Here is a 20,567-nt window from a genome sequence, read left to right as displayed (position 1 = left end):
TTAGCAATGCTTAAGATTAGCATGGTTAACTACGTACTGTGCGGAAGAAGTTCAACATACTTATCAGAGTGCTCATAATACAGGTTTTTGGGTTAGATCGCGTTATTTATAAATGTGTCGTAACCCTCCACCACAGGACACGGCCAATCAGCAATAAAGTGTCACGTTGACAAAAGACAAATAGTTCACTACTTTAACCCACCGGTGTGTTGAAGAGTGAATTCACAACATTTACAGTTTGAGTACGACGTTTCGCTAGTAATTACATCCAGCATCATCGGGCAATTCGCCAGAATGGTAAAGCCCTCACTTGCTCCCGGTCTTAAATAGAGCAGCACGGTGATGTCATCAATTAACGCATTCAGGTGCAGTGATTTGAGGCGGAGGGGGGTATTGTAATTATATAATCGATTGGTAATCAGTCAATGGTTATGATTAGTAATGAGTTGTAGATTAGTAATTAGTTGTTATGTGTGTTATTGTGATTATATGCTACGTTAGTAATCCGTTAATTAGGACCTGCACACTTAAAATTCCATATATCTCAGGAGTAACTGACAAATTAGCCCGTGTTTTGCAAAAGCAAAACATTACAGTAAGATTTGGTACAGTACACAAAATTCAAAAACTAGTATCTTGCACTAAAGACGAATTACATAAATTATCAACAGAAGGTGTATATCGGATTAATTATTTATGTGGCAGATGCTATATTGGACAGACGGGACGTAACATCAGCATAAGACTAAAAGGACACCAAAGAAATATTAAATTATCTCAAACACAACTGTCGGCAGTGGCAGAACATGCTTGTCAACAAGGACACTCAATTGATTTTGATAACGTTGAAGTGTTGTGTAAACTAATTATTACTGGCAAAGACTAATTAGAGAATCCATTGAAATTGAGAGAAATAGAAATAATTTTCATCGCTCTGACAGCTACAGGCTTAGTGCGGCTTGGAAGCGTATTATTAACTAATACATATTACAATTCCCTATAGGGGAAACACATACTAATTAACGGATTACTAACGTAGCATATAATCACAATAACACACATTACAACTAATTACTAATCTACAACTCATTACTAATCATAACCATTGACTGATTACCAATCGATTATATAATTACAATACCCCCCCTCCGCCTCAAATCACTGCACCTGAATGAGTTAAATGATGACGTCACCGTGCTGCTCTATTTAAGACTGGGAGCGAATGAGTGCCCGATGTTGCTGGATGTAATTACCAGCGAAACGTCGTACTCAAACTGTAAATGTTGTGGATTCACTCTTCAACACACCGGTGGGCTAAAGTAGTGAACCATTTGTCTTTTGTCAACGTGACACTTTTTTGCTGATTGGCCGTGTCGGGTGGTGGAGGGTTACGACACATTTATAAATAACGCGATCTAACTCAAAACCTTTTATGAATAATATTGGTCGCGAAAGCCTACGTGTTAAACTTATCAGAGTGCTATTATATTTTCAGACCAGTGATTGTTTATGATGTAAAAAAAATCATTGTTACATGAGAGTGTCTCCATCATTAACAATAAATATCAATTTTAATCTCTCCGTTTGTTTACCTAGAAAATCCTCACGGAGTCTTGCGACTCTTTCTTACGAGGGTGCCGGGAGGCTTTCACACAAGGGGAATGGATTGCTATGTAGGTTCCAATTAAGTAATTTGCGGTGTAATTTCTTTTCTCATTTAGTAAATTCGGAACCATGGCGCCGGCACGCAATGGGCCTGCGAATGACGCCACGTGATCTCTCACATCTTCTGTGAAGCAGACCTGCGCGTAGCGGTAGGTGTGGGGGGTTTTTTTGCAGTCATTACACACCGGCAGCATTAATCGGGGCGGCCGCTGGAAATCGAATCGCGAACTTCTGCAACAACGACGCGGCAAACGCAGCGCGACCATCCGCTGGGCCTGCGTCACAGCCCAGAATATGTTGAGGACGTCACGGTGGCTACGAGATGTTAACTACCTCGCCTGGTATACAGGAGGTTCGTGGGTTCGATCCCGACCCTGACGCCTGGTGCGTATTTGGAGTGTGTGTGTGTTTCTCTCCCCGTGGTCGCGTGGATTTATCTCCGGGTCCTCCGGGTTTCCCCTCCACATTTAGAATGAGCATGCCTTTAGAGTATTTGGCTGCTGTAAATGTCCACTTAATATTCCACTTCGTTGAGCTATCATTTGTGGCCAGGTTGCTTCTGTAAAAGAGCTATATGGCTCAGTGGTCCTTACCTGGTAAAATAAATACAAATCTTGCGTATAATTTTACTGATACTGCGTTGGATGTGGTGGTGCACAACACACAAACAACAACAACAACCCGACACAATCGCCAATAGCGCTGCGATTGGCCCTTTCATCGTGGGTGTGTGATCTGTGGACGACAAGTGAGGAGCGGTAGTGTAACGGTCAGCTCGCTGCACTTCAAACCTAGCAAGACCTGTGACGAGTATCTGAACCGGTCATGGGCCTTCTCCAAGGTCGACTCAGCCTCAAAAGCGTACCTGGTGCGGTGTGTGAACATCAACATTCGGGAGACAAAGGCAGCCGAGCGTGGCGCTGGCCACCCACCCCCTCGTGTACCGTGCCGGCCTTCATTAGGTGCTCGCTAACAGCACTTTTCCTGACAGTCTGTTGAAGGCTATAAGGGAGTTCTTTGTTGATCTTCGTCTGTTGACAGGCACGGTCAACACCGTGACGCGACGCGAGTCGGCAATATAAAACAAAACAACACAGGCGCTTGAAATTATTGTTTTTTTATCTCGTCAAGATGGATGGCGTTCAGGAGTCAAAATCATCATTAGTCAAGGATTCAGCCCTGACAGGCCCCTAATCACTTGTGGGCTAATTGAAATTCATAGAGATTACACACACAACAACAACAACAACCCATCGGGCTAAATGCGATAATCGTAACAGCTGAGCGTGGTTTTATAGTTCATATCTCTTTTGTTTAAATTCATCGTTGTGGGGGCCGCTTCACGTTGGGTTTTTTTGTTTTTTCAAATAAGAGAAAATGCCATGCGTTTAAAGAAAATGCAAGATCTTTCATTCCCTGCTGCTGGAAACGCACCCTGTAATTTGTTGTGCGTCTCTTCTCTGCGTAATCTCTCCCCTCTCTCTTCCCCCCCCCCCCCTCTCTCTTTCTCCCCCCTCTCTCTCGTGTGGTGATGAAGGGCGACGTTGAAATTGCACAACGCTCATCATATCCCACCGCAAATCACTCTTGTTCCGTGTGTTACCGAGCCTCAGCTACCGGAAGGTGATCACAATGTAGATTTATTTTGTTCTCTATATAATACGTATATTTTAAATTAGAAAAAAAACTCCATTATCGTGCAATGTTTAAAACAGAAGGTGCAAAGCGTTCTTGTGCATTGAAATAAAAAAAAATAACGGATAGGCTCCGTGAAGAAGCGCTGGGGTTGTTTTTTGGTTGCGATATTATATTATTATTATCTCTTGACTTTGTGTCCCGTTGCATTGAGGGAACAATGCATGACAGAAAAATGTGAATCTTGTTGTACACAGCGTACACACACGCGCGCAACGACAAAGGTCCCCCGTATAGCCTTAAGAGACTGTTGGGGCAAGTGTTGTTAGCGAGCACCTTTGAAGACCGGCACGGTACGCGAGCGGGTGGGTGGCCAACACCAGGCCCGACCGCCTTTGTCTCCCCAGTGGCGATATTTGTACACACCGTACCAGGTACTCATATGAGGCCGAGTCGACCTAGGGGAGGTCCAGGACCGGTTCAGTTAATCGTCACTGGGGTTAGTGGCTGTGAGCGGGAATCCAACTCGTGTTGCCGAGTTCGTAGCGCAGCGCGCTAACCGCTGCTCCCCCTACACACATATAACACACACACACAATCGTGATTATTATAATATAAATGTCCTTTTTCACCCCGTAAAGCCTCACTGAGGCTCAAGAATAATTTTCAGGAGGGCCCTGCTACATAATGAGTGGTTGGCTTCGAGAGGGAGCAACTGGTGACACCTACAACGGGGGTGGAGTAACATTCACAGCTCCACAAAGATGTATTCACGAATCCAATACTCTATTATTATTTCCAGGCTACCTGGCAGCAGCAACGCCTACAACACCCACCTGGTATTCTAAAGTCGTCACCCGTACAAGTACTAACCAGGCTCTACTCTACCGAGCTTCTGAGACATCAGTGCAAGATGCAGATTCTCCTTTGCTGCTCCCACTGTCTGAAACTGCATTACCGCAGTCATCCGTGCCGCCGACCCCCCGCCCCTGTTGAAGGTCAGGCTTAAAGAACCGTCTTTTTTTTTTTTGCTCCCTGCCGATACATTCACACGAAAAACGAATAACAATTCTTATTTATTTTCACAGTACACTTTGTTAGGAGAGTTCTGCATTGAGTTTTTTTTTTCATTTTAAGATGTTTTTCAGCCAATTAAATGACGAGTGTTTATTGTATACCGTGTGAGGAAACCAGATCAACCGGGAGAAAACACACACACGCGCACGTGCGCGCGTGCGCGTGACACTCCGTCCCAGTACAGATGGAAACAGATGTCGACGAGTCCACTCGCCGAACCGTCTTCTCCTGGCGAGCCAGGGAATGGCGACCTCTTCGACGCCCACGGGGGAAGTGATTCTCGCAGCCCGTCTGCGTGTGATCCACCGACCCTCGCTGCTGCCTCCACACAGTGGTCGCTCGCAGGCAGGCCACGTGCAGCAGCGTAGCCACCACCGCCCTGCCGATGACCGACTCCTCGGTCTATAAATTAAATATGCCCACTGCTTCTGTACAGTGTCTTGAGAATGCGGTCACATATATACACCATATATACGGTGTTAGATATACATGCACGTTGTATCAATAGCATGGCAATTGTATTGCATTGACATTATCGTGTTTATTCCTTTGTAGTGTCGTTTAAGGTGCAGCAGGGTAGTGTTTGGCAATGGTCCATTGCATCATAATAACAACAATAAAGGTGCTCATGGAAGGTCTGTGGAAGAATTAACCTGTGACCTCTGACCCTTTGCGTGGGCATCATGAATTACTGGGCAATGCTGCCATGGAGGAATGGTTAGTGCCCTACCGGACTTTCAATCCTGAGTTGCACCGGCTCCATGCGATTTTCCAGTGCGGCAGTTGAAACAAGGGGGGGGTGGGTGGGAGCTAAATTATTCATATGCCAATTTAAAAACCGTTCATCGGGAAACATTTTTTAAACGCAATTCTTACCAGGCCACCACGGTGTCAAGAGCAGTCTCCGACTACGATCATCTACTCCGTCGATCTCTGCACCTTTTAATTGATGTGCTATTAAGAAGGATCATTGCCCGAAACGTCGCCAATTGCATACAACATTTTGTTTCATTTTAAGGCCACGCACAGAGTGTTATTGACGACCGTGGTGAGTTTGTCGTTGACAAAACAAAATGGGCGAGTTTCTTAAATCTTCAACCCAGCCACCTCTGTCCAGTTAGCAGTATAAATTGATTTCTCGCCAGTAGATCTAGCGGGTCGCGTATGGTGGAGTAAAGTGTGGGTACGCCCGCCTCTCCCAAGACGTCTAGCCAGCATGTGAAGGTATAGGCCAAGGGTCGGCAAACCTGCGGCTCTTTAAGGCCACTTCGCAACGTTATTCACGAGGGACCACCGTCTCGTATTCGCACTGCATTGCGCGACTCTTGAAATAGAGTTATTTCTATATACCGAATTCGAAACAAAACATCTTATTCTTGTGGTTGCCGACCACTGCCATGGGCCCAAGATAGCCTCGAGTGGACGCTCTTCCACCAGCGGTGGCGTGGAAGCGAGCGATCTGTCCTGGAGATGTCAGCCAGGCTCGCCGGACCACAGTGACGGACATGGCCGGCAGGCGGGCCCTGCGCGATGCCTCATGGCGTGGCTCCTGTCCCCTTCCCCGCTCGGTGACAGAGCGTTGCGCCTATGGGGGGCTCTCAGGATAATCTGTTTCTGTATCGTAGCCTGGGGGGGGGGGGGCGGAGGGGGGGGGGCGTCCGAGCCCAGTCTCCCGGACGAGACAAACCACCTCGCGCCCTCTCCTCCGTTGCCCTCCCGCCCGCTCATCCATCCATCCACGGGGGCTTCTGCTCGAGCAATTTGTCACTGCACCCCCACCTCTCCTCCACGCCGCCCACACCGACCTCTCCTGTCTGTCTACCTCCAACCCACAATGCAACTACCACCGCAGCTGCTAACACCATCGCAACCACCACCACTCATGCCCACCCCTCCTGCAACCCACAGCAATACCATTACCAACAAAGATTCCCCGTATAGCCTTCGACAGACTGTTCGGGCAAGTGCTGTTGGCGAGTTGCACCTATGAAGGTGTCGGAGCGGCTTCCGAGAGGGTGGGTGGCCAGCACCACGCCCGGCCGTCTTCGTCTCCCCAGTGCCGGTGTTTACACACCGTACCAGGTACTCATTTGAGGTTGAGTCTACTTAGGGGAAGCCGCGGACCGGGTAAGATAATAGTCACTAGGGGATTCGTGACTGTGAACGGGAATCGAACTCGGGTCGCCGGGTTCTAGGCAAAGCGGTACTAACCACTGCATACATCTCACCACCATCACCAACTACCACCACTGCTCATGCCAACACTTCCAACTCACAACACCACCATCAACAACACAACGTAACCACCTCCACACCACCGCCATCAATATGCATCTGTAAGAAGACGGGGGGGAGGAGGCGGACAACGGAGCCCGCCCTCTCCCCTATATCAGATTCTCGGCTTTAAGCCGCGCGTTCCGAGATTATTCCAAACTCGGCGAGAGTACGAACAGAGCACGCCTCTGTTGAGAATATGAATCAGATCAATTGCTCCGTGGCAATGCGTTAAGCTATACGGGCGCGTGGCAATTTCAGATATCCTTTAAAAAAAAAACTATCTTACACATTATAGCCCTGGGTGCTGGCGGAGCGTGCATGCCGATGAGAATTCTAAGCGAGGTGACGCTCACTTGGCTCGATTATATATATTTTTTCCGCGGCCCGACTTTGCGTGGCAACGTCGTCTCCACCGCGGAAGCGCTGGTGTCGGGAATGATTGAAGTTTCACTTTGTCCGCCACGGCGGCATCTCGCCCGGCACAACAGCATTCACAGCCTCGGGAACTTTAATTTATTTGCAAGAACGCTCGCAACAATGCGGTGTTATTAACGCCGGAGAGTGTGTCTGTCTGTGTGTGTGTATCTGAGCGTGTCGGCTCAGCTTCAAGTGAGTACCTGGTGCGATGTGTGAACATCGCAACGAGGGAGACAAAGGCGGCTGGGCGTGGTGGTGGCCACCCACCCCCTCGTGTGCTCTGCCGGTCTTCATTGGTGCTCGCTAACAGCACTCGCCCCAAATGTCTGTTGCAGGCTATACGGGGGATCTTTGTCTTTGTTTGTGTGTGTGTGTGGGGAGCGGTAGTGTAGCGGTTAGCGCGCTGGGCTGCGAACCCGGTGACCCGAGTTCGATTTCTGCTCATGGCTACCAACACCAGTAACGATTATCTGAACCGGTGCCGGACCTCCCCTAGGTCGACTCAGCCTCAATGAGCACCTTTTGAAATATATAAACAGCGTCGCGAGTGAGACAAAGATGGACGGGCGTGGTGTTGGCCACCCACCCCCTGGTGAGCCGTGGCGGCCTTCATAGGTGCTGCTCGGAAACAGCACTTGCCCCTCCAGTCTGTTACAGGCTACACGGGGGATCGTTGTCTTTGTTTCGTCAGATAGCACATCAGCTGGCACGCCAAATCTTTGGTTGCCATCGTTGCTAGCTCGAGGGCCCTAGCCCAGTGGGCTCCGATCTTCATGGAACCCGCGCACTGTCATTGCCAACCATCAACATCTTGTCAGAGACAAATTAGAACGCACTAAGAATAACAAATTACAAATGAAGACCCACTTTAAATCGCTGTGTCTGGACCAGTTCTGGTGACCACGTTCACAAGGCCACTTGTGCCAGTGACACTCATCCTGGTCTCTTTGAGTTCTCGCCTGCAGGTTGATCGGCATCAACCGGAAAAAAATTCCCAGGGCCTTGCGGAACAACCGGGGTCCGTAGACCTCAGGATAGAAAACGACGCTGTTGAGAGAATGCCCAGGCCAGGGAATCGAACCCAGGTTACCAGGAGAGATGCAAGCACAGTGTACGACGCATCACCGTTTTACATATATGTAGAATCTACAAGGTGCCAGATAATGTTTTTTTTTCCAATTCGTGTGTTCCCACAAATGAGGCGACGTTGCTGAATAATGGTTCCCCTTCAAGATATTTTCATCCCACTTTGTTTCTTTGTTTAAATATTTCCCCTGGCGGTGCAAATAATCAGAAAAAAACAAATGTTTGGTTACACCTCTTGTGTATATTTTATAATTTCGTCCAATTATCGTGTTCAATTGTTCATTTTTCACCTCTGTTAATTATTTTGATTAGCTTTAAACTTGAGGGATTTGTTTTCTAAGATTTTGCACGCTCACCCTTTTCCTGTTTTGTAATTGCCTCATTACTTGCATTTTACCGTTGTCAGCCAGGTCTCCCACCCCCCACCCCCCTTGGCAGGGAGACATGTAGCTTCAATGGGCCCTCGGGTAGTGGAAAAAAACATTGCCTCGTCACCTCAATCAGCATCGTCAACGCCGTTCTCATCACGACGATGTGTATAGGGTGTTATTTTGAAGACGAGTTTGCATATACATGAGAGGTTTTTGGAATTAGATCGCGTACATAGAAATGTGTCGTTAAAACCGCCACCACCCGACACAGCCAATTACCAAAAGTTTGTCACGTAAAGAAAACGTGACAATTCGTTACTAGTTCAGCACACCGGTTTGTTGGAGAGTAAACCCACAACGTTTACAATTCGAGTACTCTCTCTCTCTCTCTCTAATCCACCGGTGTGCCGAACGAGGAACCATTGTGTCACGTTTTGTTCACGTGACAAACCTTACTAATTGGTGGTGTCGGGTGGTGGCGGGTTTAACGACACATTTGCGCGATCGAACCCACAAACCTCGATCATGAATAATATTGGCTGCGAACGCCTCCGTGTTATACTGCTACTGCACAGTTGAACAAAACGTGTGGCCGAGGGAATAAGTGAACGGTTTGATACGGTACCCACACGTGGGTTGAATCCACGTGGTCCCGGCGTGGATGATAAACTCAGTTCGTCCAGAGGTCTATCGACACCATGGCGGTGATTAAAGAGAATGTCTCCAAATTGTCGGCAAAAGGTCGATGTTTATTTGCTTGATTTGAAGCTTTCGTGACGGCAGGAATCCATATTCTTTGGTTCTTTCGGTAAAGTCACGTCGATATTTTGTTTTATTTTATACTTACGTGACTTTACCGAAAGAACCAAAGAGTATTTATTTTTCTTTCTTTGAATCGCATCCCTAGGTTGGTTGACAAACTCCACCAAAAGTAAAAAAGCCACTTCATGATTATCCATAATAAAGGTTTTTGGGATAGATCGCGTTATTATAAATGTGTCGCAACCCTCCACCACCCAAAAATGTGTCACGTTAACAAAACGCCAATTAGTTACTTCTTCAGCCCACCGGTGCGTTTGAAGAGTGAATCCACAACATTTAGAATTTGAGTACGACGTTTCGCTGGTTATTACATCCAGAATAGCGAAGCCATCCCCCTGCTTCCGGTCTAAAACAGTGCAGGATGACGTCATCATTGTTGAACCCCATCGGGATTCGATATCAGAGGCGGAGGTGGAGGGTGTATTGTATTTATATGTAGTGGAATAAATAGGCGCATGGGGGAGAGCAGAGACGAAGCAGTTAGCAGTAGAGAGAGCACGGTGATAGCAGAGACGAAGCAGCCAGCAGTGGAGAGAGCACAGAGACATCGGAGCTGACGGGGAAGCGGAGATTGGAGAGACAAAGACGGCGAGCGAGCCGTGACAACAAGGGAACTGTGGAGCATTGAGGACATGTGGAGAACTGTAAATAAAGTGGTGTTGGAAGAAAGACAAAGTTGTCCGAGTTAAATCAACCACTACATATACAATAGATTAGTAATCGGTTAATTAGCATGTGATTCCTCTTTAAGGAATTGTAATATAGTATTGTGTGTTACGTAATAATACGCTTCCAGGCTGCGCTAAGTCTATAGCTATCAGAGCGGTTAAAATTATTTGTATTTTTCTCAATTTCGATGGTTTCTCGAATTCGTCTCGGCCAGCAATAATTAGCTTTGCATAACACGTCAACATTATCAAAATCAATTGAGTGTCCTTGTAGGCAAGCATGTTCTGCCACTGCTGACAGTTGTTTGAGATAATTTAATGTTCCTTTGGTGTTCTTTTAGTCTTACGCTAATGTTACGTCCCGTCTGTCCAATATAGCATTTACATCTTTAAATTGTCTGAATATATTCAACAGAAATCATGCAACTGTCCATAAATATTATAGATCGCCGCCTCTCCCCATATAGCCTTAACAGACTGTAGGGGCAAGTGCTGTTAAGCGAGCACCGATGAAGGCCGGAACAGTACACGAGGGGGTGGGTGGCCAGCACCACGCCCGACCGCCTTTGTCTCCCCAGTGGCGATGTTAACACACCGCAGCAGGTACTAATTTGAGGCTGAGTCGACCTAGGGGAGGCCTAGGACCGGTTCAGATAATCGTCACTGGTGTTGGCCGTGAGCGGGAATCGAACCCGGGTCGCCAGGTTCGTAGCGCAGCGTGCTAAGCGCTCCCCTACATATGTACACACACACAGACACGTTCATACACAGTGGTAGCAATCACTACAAGCAGCAGCGCGTGCACATCAGCTGCACGTCGTGGTGTACAGGGTGGCCCAGATGTCTTGTGACCCCCCCAATTAATTGAGCCCTAATATATTGTTTTTCCTGTGCATATTCATTTCCGTTTCAAATAAACCTTGCTTTAACAATATATATTTTTTAACGTTTTAGAGAATAATATTCGCGAGTCTGTTGGCAGCGATGGGATCTCCCCCTTCCCGGTCTGTGCTTCACCTCTCAGCCGTCGCCTCGCTCACGAGGTGCTCGCTATCCGCTACGAATCTTTAAAAAAAGGTGCATTGGACGAAGCAAGTCACTTTTGCAATGCCGACTCCAAATAATTCTGATTATTATTACACAAAATTAAATCCGTTTACTAAATACATTATCAAAATTGTTTTACGAAGTGGGTGTACATTAAGAAGCACCGATTCGTTCAAATTGTGTATATATTTAAACGATAGCATTCAATTGACTCACATGCAACGTATATTTTCTCCGCAGTAAAAAACAAAAAAAAGCAGAATCCACGATTTTCTCAGTTACCCTAAATCCACAAAGGCAGCAAGACCCTTGTCACCTCTAACCAAACACCTCCGTGTTTAAATATCGCAGCGCCATATTGAACCTGTGCGTTTACATTTGGTCAAGCCACGAGACCCAGACGCGAATTCATCTTTCTCCGTGTGAAACCGGTGCAGCCTGCGCCGTGTACCGCGACGATGAGTGGGGGAGATAATCTGGTCACGTGCCAGAAAAATAAACAATCAAGGAACGACCACACCTTGATCACGTGACACCCGTCTCACCTGCAACGGGGGAGGATGAATCCCCCAGAGCTGTGAACAGGTGTTCATGCACTGTGAAGTTAATCACCGGGTACTCACCTGGCAGACTTCCAGACGTTTCGGTGTCACATTCTACACCTTCGCCGTGACACCGCCAAAAACTCTACACGTTGATGGGTCACACTGCTCTGAAAGGCAACGTTTCGGGCAATGCCCCTTCTCCGCAGCTGAGAGATGCTTTTGCCTATTGCAATCGCATCGCTGCCAACGCAGTGTCACAAACAAACTCTACGCGGTTCGACGCACACGGCCAATGTGTCCAAGCCGTCGCGGTGACTGTGAACCCATAGCGAGTGGGCTGGGGTAGGGCAGACGATGCGACACTTCACTGTGGGATTCGTGCTCTTGTCACGCTGTGGTCTGGGGACTCTTTGTTGCTCTTAACACGTAAGAGGCTTTCGCGACCAATATCATCCAGAATAGAGTCGTTTTTTTTTGGGTTGGATCGCGTAAATATATAAATGTGTCCTTAAAACCCGCCACCACCCGACACAGCCAACTAGTAAGGGTTGTCACGTAAAAATAACGTGCGAATTCGTCACTAGTACAGCACTAGTGTATAGTGTAGCGTATAATGTAGTGTATAGTGCAGTATACTAGTACAGCACACCGGTTGTGTTGGAGAGCCAAGCCAAACAGGTGGACTTCTCCACAAATTTGGCTGTACACTGATGAAGTTGTAATTACTGGTGAAACGTCGTACTCAGTTTGTAAATGTTGTAGCTTGGCTCTCCAACACACCGGTGTGCTGTAATAGTGATGAATTGGCCACGTTCTGTTTACGTGACAACCCTTACTAGTTGGCTGTGTCGGGTGGTGGCGGGTTTTAATGACACATTTATATATTTACGCGATCTAACCAAAAAACACAAATCTATTGTGGCTTCATATTCTTGGTTCTTTCGGTAGAGTTACGTAGAAGGGAAACAATAAAATAATATTTAAAATAATGTTATTAAATAATATTATTAAATAATATTATTTTTTATTGTTATTTTATTGTTTCCCTTCTACGTGACTTTACCGAAAGAACCAAGAATATGAATCCCTGCAGTCACGAAAACTTTAATCAAAATCTATTGTGGCCTGTTGTTGTTTTACTGCCTTGTCCAAGCTTAGATTTAGTGTTGGGAAATCGGCAGGAATTTATGTACATACTTACGCAATTTAATACTTTTATACTTTATTCATTTGTATTTATATATAGATATATTTTAGTGACTTGCTTACCTTTTCTCTATTTTGCACTCCTATCGTTCTGTTGTTGTACTGTTTGTTGTTGTAAGTTGCTTACTGGACATCGGTGAAGAAGCGCTTCATAAGTTCACTGGATTCCTCACCCCGGGATAACATCCGGCGTTCGAGACTCACTGCGGAGTGGCGGGCCAAAGGAGGGAATCACACTGCCGATAGGAGGCGCGTGGTGGATGCGGAGGGGCGACTTCAGCTCGTGTGCACGAGCCAGACGGAGCGTTGCGAGACCACGCGAGATGGAGTCGGCCTGCGGAGGCCTTCATCCAGCGGTGGATAAATCGTGACCGACGACGACGATGATGGTGGTGGTGGTGGTGATAGTGGTGATGAATGTGTCACGAGTTGCAATGTTCATCGAAGGAGTTCAGTCGAGAAACACTGATTTGGAGGCATCACCTCGCTGCGTCTGAAGGGTGGGTTGACTACGGGGGGCTGGGGGGGGGCTGGTGTGTGGAGATCGCGGTGGTCTCACGCCACGCACGCTCCATCTCTGCGCGACCCACCAACCCCTACCCTCACACAGTCACTGGGAGGCCCAGGACCGATTCAGATATTCGTCAGTGTTGGTCGTGAGCGGGAATCGAACCTCGGGAGGCCGGGTTTGTGGCGAGCACGGAGGACAAAGACCACCACCCAACACCACTCACCACCACTCACCCACCACCACCACCACTCACCCACCACCCACCACCACTCACCCACCACCACTCACCCACCACCACTCACCACCACCACTCACCCATCACCACTCGCTCACCACCACTCACCCACCAACCACCACTCACCCACCGCCACTCACCACCACCACTCACCCACCACCACTCGCCCACCACCACTCACCCACCAACCACCACTCACCCACCACCACTCACCCACCAACCACCACTCACCCACCACCACTCACCCACCACTCACCCACCACCACTCACCCACCACCACTACTGACCCACCAACCACCACTCACCCACCACCACTCACCCACCACTCACCCACCACCACTCACTCACCACCACCACTCACCCACCAACCACCAACCACCACTCACCCACCAACCACCACTCACCCACCACCACTCGCCCACCACCACTCACCCACCACCACTCACCCATCACCACTCACCCACCACCACTCACCCACCAACCACCACTCGCCCACCACCACTCGCCCACCACCACTCACCCACCACCACTCACCCACCACCCACCACCCACCACCACTCACCCACCACCACTCACCCACCACCACTCACCCACCACTCACCCACCACCACTCGCCCACCACCACTCACCCACCACCACTCACCCACCAACCACCACTCACCACCACCACTCACCCACCACCACTCGCCCACCACCACCCACCCACCAACCACCACTCACCCACCACCACTCACCCACCAATCACCACTCACCCACCACCACTCACCCACCACTCACCCACCAACCACCACTCACCCACCACTCACCACTCACCCACCACTCACCAACCACCACTCACCCACCACCACTCACCCACCACCACTCACCCACCACCACTCACCCACAAACCACCACTCACCCACCCACCACTCACCCACCAACCACCACTCACCCACCACCGCCACCACCGGTAACGCCTTCGTAGCGAGCAGCAGCAGCAGCGTGTAACGGGGTGGACGATGCCGCTCGCGCGCGCGCCGCGCTTCTGTGGAGGCGCGGAGGAGAAATTCGAAGGGCAGAGGAGATGCGGTCAGCAAGCAGGCGGGCAGCCCCCGGGGTCTGAACGGGCACCTCACATTAACAGCGATACAACAGACAAAGATCCACCCGTGTAACCTTAACAAACTATTGGGGCAAGTGCTGGATGTGGTCGTGTCGGGGTGAGCGCTACGAACTCGGCGGCCGAGTTCGATTCCCGCCCACGGCCACCATCATCAGTGACGATTATCAGTGTGCAAACATCGCCACTAGAGAGACAAAGGCGGCCGAGCGTGGTGCTGCCCACCCACCCCCTCGTGTGCCGTTCCGGGCCTTCATAGGTGCTGCTCGCGAACAGCGCTTGCCCCAACAGTCTGTTACAGGCTACACGGGGGATCTTTTTTGTCTTTGTAGGCCGAAGTGACTCAGTGTCCCCTCCCCCAGTGCTCGTAGCGGAGCTTCTTTCTCCTGGCCGTGTCTAATTGAGACGGACGCGCATTACGGGGCCACGGGGGGAAAGAGGTTTTGGAAGCCGCGTGGACTCCCGCGGAACATATCACGGTCTCTGCTGAAAATCCGTGGAAGGGCATTCGTTGCAGGTAACCTGGTTGAGCTGCAAAGGCGTACAGGGGCCGCGGACACGTGTGCACGAATGCAGAGATTTTGAGCTTCCGCGGATTTCTCATGGATACACGTACAGGTGCGTGCATGCAGAGTCGCGTGCGTGCGTGCGTGCAGGGCCCGTCTCTAATATCAAGGAGTCGTTCACGGGCACGCTCACTTGTCATTATTAATGGATGCCTCGCGTGCCATGAGAACATTTTATATCATTATTTCCTTCTCTACTTTATTCCTCTTTTATATTCACATTTTATTTATATCAACCTCTTTCTCTCTCTCTCTCGACTTAATCACATTTTACATCATTTGGGGCACACCGCAATGACGAGACGCGTGTGGTGGGGTAGAGTGTGGGTGCTTCCACCTCTTCCAAGACGTCTGGCCAGCCTGGAAGAGTAGGCCAAATATATACAAAACTGGACTGGTGCCCGTCCAAGCACAGGGTGTCTGTCAGTAAATCTGAAACTTGCAAGCGAAAAGCAGACCGCGACGTGATATTCACTGCATCAATTCGTGTGCAATTTGTAAGGCCGCGGTGACACAGACTTGTTTCATTTAAAGGTTGCAATCCCTTGTTCATCACGACGTCCTTTTTACTTCGATGTCTCAACAGCGCTACGAGATCACGTGATGACGTGAGGGTTCTGCCTTTGTAGTGAGGGCTGTAAGTTGACGCCGAGGAGGGGGGAGGAGGCGCCTCGCCCCCCCCCCCCCCCCATGTGGGGTGACGTCACCCGCTAATTAATATTAATGGCGGGGTGTCCATTTGGAAGACGTCACCTCTTCATGATTATTAATGTGGGGGGCTGTTCGATGGGGAGTGACGTCACCTGCTCATGATTCTAAATGAGGGGGGCTGGCCGACATGGAGTGACGTCACGCGCGGGACACAGACATTCTTGGCTCATAGTAGTAAATATATACTCTAGAGAGAGGGCGAACTCTCTAGAGAGAGGGCGGACTCTCTAGAGAGAGGGCGGACTCTCAAGAGAGAGGGCGAACTCTCTAGAGAGAGGGCGAACTCTCTAGAGAGAGGGCGGACTCTCAAGAGAGAGGGCGGACTCTCTAGAGAGAGGGCGAAATCTCTAGAGAGAGGGCGAACTCTCTAGAGAGAGGGCGAACTCTCTAGAGAGAGGGCGAACTCTCTAGAGAGAGGGCGAACTCTCTAGAGAGGGCGAACTCTCTAGAGAGAGGGCGGACTCTCTAGCGAGAGGGCGAACTCTCTAGAGAGAGGGCGGACTCTCTAGAGAGAGGGCGGACTCTCTAGAGAGAGGGCGAACTCTCTAGAGAGAGGGCGAACTCTCTAGAGAGAGGGCGGACTCTCTAGAGAGAGGGCGGACTCTCTAGAGAGAGGGCGGACTCTCTAGAGAGAGGGCGAACTCTCTAGAGAGAGGGCGGACTCTCTAGAGAGAGGGCGAACTCTCTAGAGAGAGGGCGGACTCTCAAGAGAGAGGGCGAACTCTCTAGAGAGAGGGCGGACTCTCAAGAGAGAGGGTGAACTCTCTAGAGAGAGGGCGGACTCTCAAGAGAGAGGGCGGACTCTCTAGAGAGAGGGCGGACTCTCTAGAGAGAGGGCGAACTCTCAAGAGAGAGGGCGAACTCTCAAGAGAGAGGGCGGACTCTCTAGAGAGAGAGGGCGGACTCTCTAGAGAGAGGGCGAACTGTCTAGAGAGAGGGCGAACTCTCAAGAGAGAGGGCGGACTCTCTAGAGAGAGAGGGCGGACTCTCTAGAGAGAGGGTGAACTCTCTAGTGAGAGGGCGGACTCTCAAGAGAGAGGGCGAACTCTCAAGAGAGAGGGCGAACTCTCTAGAGAGAGGGCGGACTCTCAAGAGAGAGGGCGGACTCTCTAGAGAGAGGGCGGACTCTCTAGAGAGAGGGCGAACTCTCAAGAGAGAGGGCGAACTCTCAAGAGAGAGGGCGGACTCTCTAGAGAGAGAGGGCGGACTCTCTAGAGAGAGGGCGAACTGTCTAGAGAGAGGGCGAACTCTCAAGAGAGAGGGCGGACTCTCTAGAGAGAGAGGGCGGACTCTCTAGAGAGAGGGCGAACTGTCTAGAGAGAGGGCGGACTCTCTAGAGAGAGGGCGAACTGTCTAGAGAGAGGGCGGACTCTCTAGAGAGAGGGCGGACTCTCTAGAGAGAGGAGAGGGCGGACTCTCTAGAGAGAGGGCGGACTCTCTAGAGGCCTCCCTAGAATGCTGGAAGTGGAGGCCCTTTCATCCAGCAGTGGAGTGAGTAAAATATTGCGGGGGCTGCGATTGGAAGGCTCCGGGGTTTTAACCATGGCTGGAGGTTGACTCAGCCCATCGTCCCTCCCTGCGAATCGCTTGGACTGATTGACACATTTTTAAAAGCCTCCACACGAGCACGTGGGATATAATCGTGCAAGCAAAGCGTTAAACGCACGACCGAGAATGTTGTTATTGTCTATTAACTTATATTTGTGGGGGGGGGGGGGGGGGGGTGGCGGGGGGCGGTTTGGAAAGAAAATGCCGTGACCGATGTCTCGAGTCAGAACTTGGATCAATTTTGTGGCGCAGCTTTTACAATGGCAGGTATTTATCAGGCCGGGTCCCATTGTACAACACCGAGAGCTGTGCGGGAGTTTAAGCGCGGACCAGAGGCCACTTTAGCATCGCTTAATGGCGCGCCGGGATTGATTGACTCCTTGCTCCGCTTGCAGGCAACCGGGTCTCGTCGGAGTGGAAGGCAGAAATGTATTGCCGATCTGACTTGCGAGCGTATTGTCCCGGTCATAAGACGCTTCCGGAAGGTAAGACGCACCCAAAACTTTTTTTTTGCCGGTGTCCATTAAAGCTATACAACTTTGGGCTCACACACACACACAAGCGTAAAGACAAAGACCCCCCTGTACAGATAGCCTGAACAGACTGTTGGGGCAAGTGCTGTTAGATGGTGCCTATGAATGCCGGCAGGGCACACGAGGGGGGGGGGGGGGTGGCCAGCACCACGCCCGGCCACCTTCGTCTCCCGCCTGGGAGGGCGAACTCTCTAGCGAGAGGGCGAAGGTGACCGCACCAGTTCGGTTCAGTTCAGTTATTTGGTATAGCCCTGTGAGCCATGCGGCTCTTGAATCCGGTGCAACCGCAACAAACAAAAACATGAACAAGAAAACATCTTAAAGTGATTACGCGCAACAGAAAATTCCAGGCAAAAACAGCAAAGTCTTCCAGAAAAAAGCACTGTATATCAATGCTGTGTGCAAAAATCCCAGTGGGATGCAATTCAAACAATAACAACCACAAGTCAATTTAGATTAAAGTTAACAGTCTAACTCTGTACCAGAACAAACAAATATGGCTAAACCAAAACGTTTGCGAGATTACCAAAATAAAACTAATTTGAGGCTGAGTCAACCTAAGGGAGGTCCATGACCGGTTCAGATTATATTATCGTCACTGGTGTTGACCGTGAGCCACACGACACACACGCGCGCGCACACCTTATCATTGTGCATATCGCTGTTGTCACCGTTTTATCCGGATTGTAAGATGCTCGGGAAAGTAATACGTGTGCAACCAGCGTCAATGAAGTTGTACAAACTTGATTCGAAGCTTTCGTGACTGCAAGAATTACTCTTTGTTTTTTTCGGTAAAGTCACGTATAAATAAAAAATAATAAAATAACAATATCGTACGACGTTTCGGTTGCAACACAAGCAGCCATCATCAGGTACAGAAGAGCTAAATTTACAAGAGAGAGGAAACACATAACCCCAGATGTATATACAGACACCCAAGTAGGGGGGAACTAACACAGATACAACAGGGTACAACAGAGAGAGAAGCATACCAAACAATCAGGGTTTAGCAAAATTTGTAAATTTAGCTCTTATGTACCTGATGATGGCTGCTTGTGTTGCAACCGAAACGTCGTACGCTATTGTTATTTTATTATTTTTTATTTATATGTGACTTTACCGAAAAAAACAAAGAGTAATTCTTGCAGTCACGAAAGCTTCGAATCTAGTCTGAACCACCTCTACGGGGAGGTATGAGGTCTGTGTCTTTGTGTTGTCTCTGCTTGTGCATCTGCCTTTGTGTCTTGGCTTGGATTTGTGTCTCTGTGCTGTCTCTTCCTGTGTGTGGGCCTTGGTGTTTCCGAGTGTGTGCTGCCGCGCCCCCTTTGCTCCATGCATACCTCATGCTAATTTGTCCCATTGTCTCTCAGCCTCACCTTCTCTGCCTATTTAAGGCGACTTCACTGTGTGCGTGTCTGTGTTGGTTCACTCTACTTGGATGTCTATGTGTGTGTGCGCGGTCTGTATTTTAAATTTCATACTTAACTTGCAATTTAACAATCTTTGAAATAGCGTAATAAACCAGACTATGCGTTAATTGTGTTTTGACCGACCGTCTGTGTTGCTTTATATGGTTTCCAAATTTTGCTAAACCCTGATTGTTTGGTATGCTTCTCTCTCTGTTGTACCCTGTTGTATCTGTGTTAGTTCCCCCCTACTTGGGTGTCTGTATATACATCTGAGGTTATGTGTTTCCTCTCTCTCGTAAATTTAGCTCTTCTGTACCTGATGATGGCTGCTTGTGTTGCAACCGAAACGTCGTACGCTATTGTTATTTTATTATTTTTTATTTATACGTGACTTTACCGAAAAAAACAAAGAGAAGTTGTACAAGTTTTGGTCTCGACGCGCCAACCGGATTTATAAGACGCACCGCCAATCTTTAGCTTTAAAACACCAGCGCTCGTCTCTCAACCAACCAACGCCCCTACAGTCGCCTCTCGTGAGATTATGATGACAATGAATACGCCATACCGACGACTGCTGCTGATGATGATCACCGCAGACGCTATACGACGGCTCGACGGGAGATATTTGTGTCGGTCGTGCTCGCTACAAACCCGTCCATCGGAGTTCAATTCCCGCGTGAGGTCTAGTCAGCCTACACACCGCACCCGGTGCGGTTGTGCGAACCGCAGCACTGGAGAGAGAAAGGCGACCGGGCGTGTTGTGTTGGTCACCCTTCATAGGCGCTTGCAGCAGTCGCGAGCAGCACCTGCTGAAGGGGCATCTTTGTCTTTGTATGCTCGCCGCGCCCTCTCTCTCTCTCTTTCTCTCTCCCCGCGAGAGCTCAACACTCGTCACCGAAACCAGATCCCGACGCAGATTCCGTTTGAGTGAAAAGGTCCACTCCGTGCGAGACATTGCGCCGCGTGCCAACAGCCACGCACGGAGAAGGGTCTCACACGAGCGAGAGAGAGAGAGATGGGGAAGGGAGAGTGTCAGCCGCATGTCACGAGCCCTTTAAAGGACGCCAATTAAAGTGCGAGAGAGAGAGCGAGTCTCAGATTTACTTCACCGATTGCCATGTTGCCTTCATGCTCCGCTC

Source organism: Petromyzon marinus, chromosome 34 (assembly GCF_048934315.1).
Source record: "Petromyzon marinus isolate PM22_M1 ecotype Great Lakes invasive population chromosome 34, UKy_Petmar_22M1.pri1.0, whole genome shotgun sequence".
Taxonomy (NCBI): Eukaryota; Metazoa; Chordata; class Hyperoartia; order Petromyzontiformes; family Petromyzontidae; genus Petromyzon; species Petromyzon marinus.
This window is presented reverse-complemented; position numbering follows the sequence as displayed.